The sequence below is a fragment of the Mixophyes fleayi genome, chromosome 1 (genome assembly GCF_038048845.1).
Source record: "Mixophyes fleayi isolate aMixFle1 chromosome 1, aMixFle1.hap1, whole genome shotgun sequence".
NCBI classification, from domain to species: domain Eukaryota; kingdom Metazoa; phylum Chordata; class Amphibia; order Anura; family Limnodynastidae; genus Mixophyes; species Mixophyes fleayi.
In genome coordinates this window covers 115,009,339-115,021,387 of record NC_134402.1, presented here as the reverse complement: position 1 = coordinate 115,021,387, position 12,049 = coordinate 115,009,339, and positions in this window count along the sequence as shown.

The following is a 12,049-nucleotide window of genomic DNA, read 5'->3' as shown; positions in this document are numbered from 1 at the left end:
TAACTACACCTAGGGGTAAATGTATCAAGCTGCGAGTTTCCAGTGGTTTAAAAAGTGGAGCTGTTGCCTATAGTAACCATTCGGATTCCAGTTATCATTTATTTAGAACATTCTACAAAATGATAGAATCTGGATGCTATAGGCAACATCTCCACTTTTCAAAGTTGCTTAATAAATGTATCCTCTATACACTACGGGCCTGAGTCATTAAGAAATGTATCTCTGTTTTTTGACCATCAACAAAAGCAAGTCCACTGCTTATGCCAACGCAAATAACTTTTACGATGGTCTATGATTTCGGGGAGTGAATGGGGCGGGAAAGGGGCCTGTGCAAGAACTCGATGCACAATGTGGGAGTGCCAAACTCAAGCGAATGCAGCCACGTGGGAATGTAGCTCTGCGTGTGTGAAAGTTTCTTGATTTTCTGCCATATCTCTTGCACCAGCTAAGGGGCTAGTCTAAGTCCTGAGTCAGTGTCGTATGCATGCTATAATATGTGTCTGCAATCAGGAGCAACTGTAAAAATGTATTTTATGTACAGTAGACATTAAGGACAGCCTAACTCTAATGTTTTTCAACGGTAAAAAAAAATGATAAAACATTTTTATTTATACAATTTCCATTTCTAACCATATATTTTTATATTATTGACAGGTAACATTAATGATTAATATTTTTTTTTCTGTGCATTCTTAAGAGATTTCATATTCCACATATGTATTGTATGCATCCTGCAGTGTCTGGTCTAGTACATTAGAGTGAACCTACACCCATAGTCAACACTACACGTATATAGAAATCTGTTCCTTGCTGACTCCGGGAGTACGCAGAGATGATTTACGTGCCGTTTAGAACAACTGCACGATGCGCTCAGTATTCGTGCCTTAATGACTCAGGCCCTACAGGCTTATTTTTTTTATCCAACAGCAACGACCAAGTTTACTATATATATATGGTTGAATAAAAAAGGGGCAGCTTAAAATCAAAGATCAGTTTTGCTGCTTTTAATTTATGCATCCCAATAATTGAAAAAAAGAGAAAAATATACCCCCAAATAGAAAAGGAAAAAATTGCAGCAAAATATAAGTGTGAAAATTATCATAGTTAGAGTAATTGTATGACAGTGTTGGCAGCACAAATTGATCACAAGTCATTACTTGATACTTTTCAATAACAGTCTTATTGATTAACTTTAAGGATTCACCACTTATTGCAGAAACTTCAGGTATATGATTTTGCTTTGAGCTTTAAACATGGGAAAAATGGTTGTGGCTAATATCTTTTCACAATTATACTCACCTCATGGTGGTAAAGATCTGCAGAAGGAAGTAACAGTACATGTCAATATCATCTTGAAGTCTTGTCCTTCCACCACGCCAAGTGGACAGCTACTCAATGGATTACAGCAAAAAAGCTGTTAAGCCAGGCTAAGAAATCTCTGACCTGTAACAAACCTTAAATGTTGATGCCCATAAAATTTACACCATTCATGTCTGAACTGTTCATAATCAAAGCATACTACTGAGAGGACATATAATTATATTTCTTGCAAGATTTCAAAAGGAAAATCCTTCAAAGACTGCCTGAATGTAAATTAATAAATGAAAAGGCAAAACAGAGCTAGAGATTTCTTGTTTTGGCTAAATCGAAAATATTGAATCTATGATCAAGCAATGGCACACATATAAATAAAATGCAGTCTACAGTTATACAATTAAAGAACACTGCCTTTGGCATCCAGGGGAAACCTAGGAACTGACTGGGTCATTTTACAAAAAAAACCCATTGTATTTTTGTTCCTAGAGTATTTAGTCAACATCAAAAGTAAATAAAAAAAATGAAAACTCTGACAAGCAAACAAATCTAAAAATGATTGTTTCTTTACAAAGGTTAAAGAAGATTATGAGGATCAATGTCTTGCTCTTTCTCAGTTATAGAACAACACCTTCTGAATTGTGGAAAGTCAATTAGCAAAATTACTGTTTGACAGACAGATTGTCCCAATAGTGCCAGATTTGAGACAATGGAAATGCTTCCCACATAAACATGCATTGTACTAAAATCCAAGTTGAGACATCAGTAAGGGAGAAATAAATACTGGTACATGGTTACAAAACCTTTATATGTATCCAGATTTCATATGGATGGATGTCAGACAGTACTGTCATACAGCCAGGGCCGGTGCAAGGGTTTTCGGCGCCCTAGGCAAAATTTCAACACCCCCCCCCCCCCCCCGACGAACACAATAAATAAATAAATGATTCGATTTTATTTACCTGGTCTGTAGATGCAGGGGGGGGCTCTTCAAACCTCTTCTCTTCTCTTCTCTTCTCTTCTCTTCTCTTTTCTTTTCTTTTCTTCACTTATCTTCTCTCTTTCCTATGGCTGGTCCTCGCCTTCTTCACACAGGAGGCGGAGCGATGCAGGCTGGGAGGGGAGGGGAGGGGGAGTCTGGAAAGAACTTTATTCACACTGTCTGTCACTGACAGACAGTGTGATAATACAGCAGGCGCCGCCGGGTAAAGACCTGTCACCTGATCACTGATGTCAGTGATCAGGTGTGCTATGCGTCGGGCAGCCCGGGCGCATCAGAATGAATTGACAGTGGCAGCGGATATTGAAAAAACAGCGGCGGCAGCACCTATCTCCCACTTCTCTCCGCTGACTAGATTTTCAAAGCGGCGCCCTGCAGGTCCCGGCACCCTAGGAAACTGTCTAAGGTTGCCTAATGGGAGCGCCGGGCCTGCATACAGCAATTTTCAATAAGAAACACTACAAAGTTCAGACAGATGTTTCAAGTATCTTCACCTGGAGTTATAAAAATGGATCAGGATACATTGTGAGGTAATTAGATTGTTTGACTAAACCAATTTATATACCTCACTGAACTGAATTAATAATACTGACTTTAGCTATTCTTAATTATTTTTTTAGTTGTATATTAAGAAAAGGAGACGTTTCATATGTTAGAAGACTTCGTATGTTCCCTTTCCAGCCTATAGTTAAATAGAGATGAGTGGATTTGAGCCAAAACTTAGCACACATTTGCAGTGAAACAGGTAGTTTTGCAGAGGTGCAAAATTCCAGCAATGCCATTCCATTCTGTATTTGTACACAGTATTATCTGTCAACAGATCAAGTCAGCCTGCTGCTAGTCCACCTAACTGGGTTGACACTATTTGCATGGATACATGCTTATAATGTTTAAAAATAATTGTACAACATCCACAACTCACCACAAGTTTCTTGTCTTCAGATGAACTTATTTTTTTTAAGCTTTGTCCTGGGGGTTAGATTATCTAAAAATGATGTCAACGCTGCTTTGCAGACTTACATGTAAGACTTAGCACGTATGCATAATAAGTGTTCCATATTCAATTATCAAATGAAAAAACACAGATATACAATTTAATAAACAACTTATCTCCATGAGAATATATGTAAAATATGCCCTCCTTAATAAAAAATGGCAATTACCATATATGATTTACCACCTTTATATATATCGATTAGATATGCTGCCTTCACTTTAGAAGCAAAGTATTTTTAAAACCTAGAATACTGTTATCACTTATGATTTATGTTTATGCTCCATGTTGCATTCTCAGAGCTTGTGAAGTCCTGTATACTATGTTTCCTATCTCTCAGAGCAGGTTTGAGTTTAGAAAATGAAGACTGAAGACAGTACAAATGTATTTGACTGTGGAAGAAAAGTTTAATTTATACATTGAAATACAAACCCAATTAATTCTCATAAATAACAATGCATGCAAAAGAATCCATCTTCTACATGACATCCAACTAAAGCATATGAATTATTCTGTTTTAACCAGTAGATGTCCCTCTTACACTCATTTACAATATAGACTATGCAGACATTGCATTTATTGAATTACACAATCTTCATTTCAGTACATTCTGTGACACAAAAAAGGGCATTAAGTCATTTTCTCTATTCAAGCTCATTTACTGACTAAATTTTATATTGCAGGCACCTGCTAGTCACAACAAGTGAGTTCAGTTCCAAAGTGAAGGAGAATCACCTGCTTGAAATCTAATTACTTATAACTTCTTCTAATTGGTGCCAAAACATTTGTCTGGCCCTTTAAATATATAAGGTATAACTTAGTACATTTTTCTGCTTCTTGTATTTTATTCCACCACAAACCAGAGATATATTTGTATATCAAAATATATATTTTTTTAATTTCAACACTTTTCCAGAAGAAATGGTGCATTATTGTTTTAAAAAAAATTGCAATGGTGACAATATTTATGGCTACAACTGTGATGGAAAGTAAGTATACAGCATGATTCCAAGTAATTGTTTTCTTTATGGTCTACTCCTCTTTATAACACTGTTTGGGTTCACAGATGTTTCGTGGCATTCATTTATGTACAGTCAGGTCCATAAATATTGGGACATCAACACAATTCTCATATTTTGGGCTCTATACACCAGCACAATGGATTTGAACTGAATCACACAAGATGTGCTTTAACTGCAGACTTTCAGCTTTAATTTAAAATTCCAAATCAGGTGAACGGTGTAGGAATTACAACAATGTCTATATGTGCCTCCCACTTTTTAAGGGACCAAAAGTAATGGGACAAACTAAACAATTCTACATCAAACTTTCAATTTTTAATACTTAGTTGCAAATCCTTTGCAGTCAATTACAGCCTGAAGTCTGGAACGCACAGACATCACCAGACGCTGGGCTTCATCCCTGGTGATGCTCTACCAGGCCTCTACTACAAATGTCTTCTGTTCCTGCTTGTTCTTGGGGCATTTTCCCTTCAGTTTTGTCTTCATCAAGTGCAATGCATGCTCAATCGGATTCAGGTCAGGTGATTGACTTGGCCATTGCATAATATTCCACTTGTTAGCCTTAAAAAAAACTCTTTGGTTGCTTTTCTAGTATGCTTCGGGTCATTGTCCATCTGCACTGTGAAGCGCCATCCAATGAGTTCTGAAGCGTTTGACTGAATATGAGCAGATAATATTACCCGAAACACTTCAGAAGTCATCCTGCTGCTTTTGTCAGCAGTCACATCATCAATAAATACAAGGGAACCAGTTCCATTAGCAGCCATACATGCCCACGCCATGACACTACCATCACCATGCTTCACTGATGAGGTGGTATGTTTTGGATCATGAGCAGTTCCTTTCCTTCTCCATACTCTCTTCTTCCCATCACTCTGGTACAAGGTGATCTTTGTCTCATCTGTCCATAGGATGTTGTTCCAGAACTGTATTGGCTTTTTTATCATCATCATCATCAACATTTATTTATGTAGCGCCAGCAAGTTCCGTAGCGCTTTACAATTGGGAACAAACATTGATAAAACAATACTGGGTAATACATACAGACAGAGAGGTAAGAGAACCCTGCTCGCAAGCTTACAATCTATAGGACAATGGGAGTTTGAAACACAAGGGCATGTGCTAAATCATATTGCACAATGGACCAGCTAGAACGCAAAGCTAAAAGTATTGAGTGGGGGGTGTGTGTTGCAGTGTTGGTCAGAGGGTTGTTGTCTTGCGTTAGCTGTGTAGAGGATAGTAATAGGGTAATCTAGGGATGTTAAATGTTGTTTGCCAAACTCTAATCTGGTCTTCCTGTTTTTGTGGCTCACAAGATGTTTACATTTTGTGGTGAATCCTCTATATTCACTCTTGTAAAGTCTTCTCTTAATTGTTGACTTTGACACATATACACCTACCTCCTGGGGGTAAATGTATCAAACTGCGAGTTTGCAACTCCAGCGATTTTCTTAGGAGAGTTGAAACTAGCCAATGTATGAAGCTGAGTTTTCATACAAAATCGCCAGAGTTCTGCTTCTGTCAAAATCGCTACTTGCAAAATCGCCAGAGATCAAACTCCCCACTGTTTGCCACTGCAGCTATACAAGTCTACAATGTATGAAGCTGCGAGTTAGCAAACTCAGGAGAGTTTCCTTCTAAACACGCTAGATACAACACGCTGCTTGATAGCAGCGTGTTGTAGAAACACATCACTGTTACACTGACCTGGCAGTGTTAAAAAGTTAAAGAACAGATAAAAGTTTTTAAAAAAAAAAGCGTGAGGTCCCCCCACTATTTATGCTTAACCCTAGTGCTGCCTGACTAGTGCTGGTCCCGTGAAAATCGGGGAAAAATTTTGCGTGGGATCCCCCCGATTTTCACGGGACCAGCACTAGTCAGGCAGCACTAGGGTTAAGCATGAATAGTGGGGGGACCTCACGCTTTTTTTTTAAAAAACTTTTATCTGTTCTTTAACTTTTTACCAGGGCAGTGTAACAGTGATGTGTTTGCCAAACACAGGAGAGTTTGCTAAACTCGTCAGTGTTTACATCGCTCAAAATCGCCAGAGATGACCAGCGATTTTGAACATGAGTTTCAAAATCGCAGCTTGATACATTTCCAGTTTTTTTTTAAAAAATCGCGATTTGTCGCAATTTCAACACGCTGGCAAACTCGCAGTTTGATACATTTACCCCCTGGAGAGTGTTCTTGATTTGGCCTACTGTTGTGAATGGGTTTTTCTTCACCAGGGAAAAAATTCTTCTGTCATCCACCACAGTTGTTTTTGTGGTCTTCCGGGTCATTTGGTGTTGCTGAGCTCCCCGGTGCATTCTTTCTTTTTAAGAATGTTCCAAACAGTTGATTTGTCCACACCTAATATTTTTGCTATCTCTCTGATGGGTTTGTTTTGATTTTTCAGCCTAATGATGGCTTGCTTCACTGATAGTGACAGCTCTTTGGAACTCATATTGAGAGCCGACAGCAACAGATTCCAAATGCAAATGTCACACCTAGAATCCAGTCCTTTTACCTGCTTAATTGATGATGAAATAACGAGGGAATAGCCCACACATGTTCATTAAATAGCTTTGGAGTCGATTGTCCCATTACTTTTGGTCCCTTAAAAAGTGGGAGGCACATATAGAAACCATTGTAATTCCTACACCGTTCACCTGATTTGGATGTAAATACCCTCAAATTAAAGCTGAAAGTCTGCAGTTAAAGCACATCTTGTTTGTTTCATTTCAAATCTATTGTGGTGGTGTAAAGAGCCCGAAATATGAGAATTGTGTCAATGTCCCATTATTTATGGACCTGACTGTACATCTCGTTTAAGGCCCTACCACAACTTCTCACTGTGGCTGGGTTTGGACTTGATTATTGTCTTTTATGCTCTTCAGTTATAGATTTGCTGGTGTGCTAGTGATAATTATTCTGTTGTATGGCCCAACTTGGGCCAAGATTCAGTTGTTCTACTGTTGGCCTCTAAAATACTAAATTACTGGCATAAGAGAAGATTATGTCAATTTAGTAATTTTATAAATGTTATTTTTTTCTAAAAATGTAGTGTTCCATTTTCTCTTTATTTAGTACTAAAATGTATTTTTTCTATAGAGCAAATTGAGTCCACTTCAAGTGGGCCATCAAGTTCTTTGCACCCCACAGAATGGTACTTTGGGCAAGATGATTATGATGCATCCTTATTTTGAAGGACCGCAGTTCCTACTATGTTAAATGGAGATGAGGCAGTAAGTATGGTTTGAACATGCTCTGAAAGCATTGAATGTACATTGAAAACTGTTTCAGCAAGAAAAAATTGCAACACTTTATTTATTATTTAACTTTCTTAATTTTTAAACATCTGTATATATTAGTCCCAACAGAAAATAAAAGGAGTAGACAACCATATCACTGTGTTACAGTGGTTGCTGTTGCGGCCTCACAGCTCTTATGACATTGGTTTCATTCTGTGTGCATTTGCTAATAATAATAGGAAGAAGAGAGGATGTACTGCAAGAATGTATGGGGAAAAAGGATATGCAGCGAAAGAAAAGGGACAGTTTTAATTGGAATTAAAGAATTATAGGAAATGGACAGCAGTGCACAATAAGAGACTTAGGGGTCTGTGTATTAAAATGCGATCAGCCATTAAAATGGAGAATCAAACAACAACAAATATAGTGGCACAAGATTATGGATATGATAAGAAGGACCAACTGCACGGGATCTTCAAACCCGTAAGTAAAAATATATATAAAAAGAACAAATTGCAGTACGTCCTCAGATCATAAAATCACTGGCACTGTAATGTGATTATAAAAATAATTTATTAAAACAAATACATGATATTTAAATGATATTAAACACCATCTCTTGAGGATATTAATGACAATATAGGTGCACCTATAGTAATCCAGATATAAATTCCTCAAAGAGCAATATAAATGGTGAAAACTACATCAGGCTCATTCCTTTAACCAGCCAGGTATTTTCATAAAGGAGCTCAAAAAACACAAATCAGTTCTTGATCCTTGTGAATCTCCGTATGAAAACCACTATGATTAAGTGCGGGTAAAAAGTCACTCCGATTCCCGGACTCGTTGAACAGTGTCTCTTTAGTAAAAATACAATAGAGATGATGATCCAAAATACCTTGATTAGATGGTAACTACACCCAATATTATCATGTGGGGCAGTAGTAATACCGAGAGGTATTTAATAAATGTCCCGCAAAGTATTCATATAGGTATGTTAGAACCGTATATATTATTACCCAAATGACACTTGAGACTATCTCTGAGGAAGTTGCTTGTTGCAATGAAACGCGTAAGATGTGACTCCGGGTTTTAGTGCCAGAAACTGATTTTATACGCTATCACAGGCTCTTTTAACCAGCTTTAACCAACTACAAGATTCTGTCCAGGCTCCGTGTTATGTACTGCAATTTGTTCTTATTAAAATGGAGAAAACAGCAGTTTTTCCCCTGTAAATTGGCAATCGTAAAATGTATGAAGGGTTTTTGGTAGGAGAAATCAAAGATTCCCCTGCCATAACCCATTTAATGTTTCTGAGGGGTCTATGCATCAAGCTTTTTTGACACTTAAAAGATGCGAAAACTACTGTTTCCACGTCTTTTAAGTATGTTTGCCATGCATTAACTGACTAACGGAGTAGATTTCACAGAAATCACCTCCGTTTAGGCAAATATTGTGCAGCATCACAGTCCCCATAGATTACTATGCATCAAACTTTTATAAGCTTTGCATTGCTCAGACATCACAGCATGGCGTTACCTGTCATTTCCTATAGGATTCTACTGAAGCCTCTTTGGCTTCGCAGAATCCAATACAGTGTTAGTCCTCTTAGCGCTGCCGATAGATAGGAAAATTAGATTGCAGAAAAGGGGTCACTTCACCAGGGCTCCCAGAGTAGTCCCAGCATGATGCATTCAAGAGGTGCATAAATATGCATCACTGCGATGTGCAACTTTGTATATTTAGGTGCACAGCATCTTATTGATGCATAGACCCATTAATGCAGTCCCTACAGATCAATATGGGGACAGTGAGGTTCTGCAATGCATTAAGCTTTCAAAGGATTTTGCATCTCAGGATCGCATTACCTGTAATTTTCTAAGGGATCAGCTGAAGTCAATGATAGACTGCCAGTAAATAGGAAAAACAGTTCACATTACATGGGGACTTCACTGGGGCTACTGTGAGAGCCTCGGCATGATACATTTCAGCAGTGCTTAAATATGCTTCATTGCAATTTCCAGCAATGCATATTGATTGGCACTGCATGGAGCTAATACATCCTAAAGGAGAAAACACAACAAGGGTGAGAAAATAGGTGTCATGGGCCAAGGAGATCATTTTGATTATGATTACTGACCCTGCTCCACAGAAGGATTCTGTTCTTACTGAGCTCATAATTATTGACACTGACTGTTGCTCGATAGATGTGTCTACCCTGGTGCTTGTAGATTATAGTTTATTTATATGTTACTGTGTTTTCTCTCTCCATAATAACCTCCTGTTGGAAATCCGAAGTGGCATTTCTATGTCACCAGCTATACTTGTGCTGCTCACCCACACATTTGCAGAAATGGTGAAAGGAGGCTTCTTTATGAGTACAGTATCAGAAAGGTCAGGCTCAAACATAGCACTCGTAGATATAGTCTCTTCAGGGATTTGTGACGTCTCTGAACACACAGTTTGTTCTACTGCCTTACTGGGTTTTTTCAGCACCGATTTTTACAAATGTAATTTTTTTGGCATCTCTTCTAGACTCTAAATGATAAGGTCCTGCATCGTCATGACAGACAGAAGAAGATGCCTCACCAGAATTATCACTCATAAACAAAGGCGAAGGCCTTAATCTTTCCTTGCCACTGCATGTGTAGAATTGCATGTTGGCAATTTTATGTTTTTCTACAGTGAACTTTCCCTTTATTACAGTTGGTTTTTCAATGTAAAAGCTTGTTTTTTAGATTTCACTTTCCCTGACTTAAACCCACTATACCCTTGAGTATAGACTTTAGTAGATGACATTGAATGACTAGTATCATCATGACTGGTGCCAGCAGCTGGTTGGTGCTCGTGCTCTTCTGTCAGCTGATAATGATCCATATTGATAAACACACACAATTTGTCTAAAATAGAGAATTATTGCTTTTTTCAGCAAATGACAACAACTGAATTGAGTACACACTGCGAGTCAGAGTTTTTTTGTGTTCAACACTGGCAGATGCACACACTAGAACAATGTGCAATTTGAATAAAATATAAAATACATGCCTTTTTCAGAAAAAAAAAAGCTGAGTTGAATATACAACATGACTCAGTGGTTTTTGGGAACAACTCTTTCAGATACACACCCTAGAACAGCGTGCAACTTGAATAAAACATAAAATATATGCTTTTATCAGCAAATGACAACTGAGTTTAATCGGATTTACAAAGTTCGGGATGGCTCGTTTTTCTAAAAATTGAGCCTGTGCATCTCTACTCACAATACTGATGCTGCGCAGGGCCGGTGCTAGGGTCCTTGGCGCCCTAGGCACATTTTCAAAATCGGCGCCCCCCGCCCCATTTTCAAAATCGGTGCCCCCCCCGTCTTTTCTTACCTTAACTTGCCTCCTCTCTGCTCCGTCTGCTCCCCTCCACTCACTGACACTGTCGGGCCGTGATGATGATGTCACGGCCCGAAAGTCAGTGAATGGAGGGGAGGAGACGGAGCAGAGAGGCGGCAGCGGTGATGATCAATAGTCCCTCCCCCCATCCCTGTGGATGTATCTGAAGCTGTGCAGCGGCCGTGAAAGGTATGGTCAGCGGTCGCCGCACAGTTTTAAAGAAATTTTTAATCTGTGGCGCCCTCCAGGCGCCATCCAGAGCCCGGCGCCCTAGGCAAGTGCCTAACCTTGCCTAATGGGAGCGCCGGGCCTTATGCCATGGATTTTTTTCTGACCAATACAATATCTTTGTAGCATTTATATGTTCTCCCTTTATTTGGGTGTTTGTTCCAGGTTAATTGGTGTTTGATAAAATTGATCCGTGTTATAAAAAATTAGACTGAAAGCTTCAAAGGTGCAGGGACTGATGTGAGTTATTAAATGGTCACTGTATAAAGCTGCAAAGCTATATAAATAATGGTTAATTTGGGTATGTTTTTTAGTAATTAATACAATGTGGGATGCTGGAGCACCACTAGGATATGTTTTCAGTTAATATTATGCTTAGGCCTATGGCTGCGAACTGATGTATGTGATACTTCAATGTATAAGTCAACTTACAGTATAAATCACTTTTCAACAAGCAAGACTAGTGAAACGAGTGTTAATCGATTTGTATTAAAGTAAAGTTGTATATTTGCTCATTCCACTACATATATTATCATTAGTGTAAACTCAACCATAATTCTACCTCATGCCACTTCTCTGCAGTCCTGTAGTGTTGGTCAAATGCCGTTTCCTGTGTCTGCCTGACTTCTCTGCTCCTTCTGCTTCAGCATTTGATTTTTTTTTAAATGTCATTTAAAATTGGACTGTACTAATTAGTCTGCTTTTAGCCCCTAGGAAAAGTAGAACACTGAGCCAAGCTTAATGTTCCAAACTGTTACAACAAGACACACACGTTAAAGGGAGGAAGTGATGCAGTCAGTTTGGCCAAATTACAAATCTTGGGCAGACTATTTACATCAGTTGCACAATTTTATTTTGCAGAGAAAACATGTGTT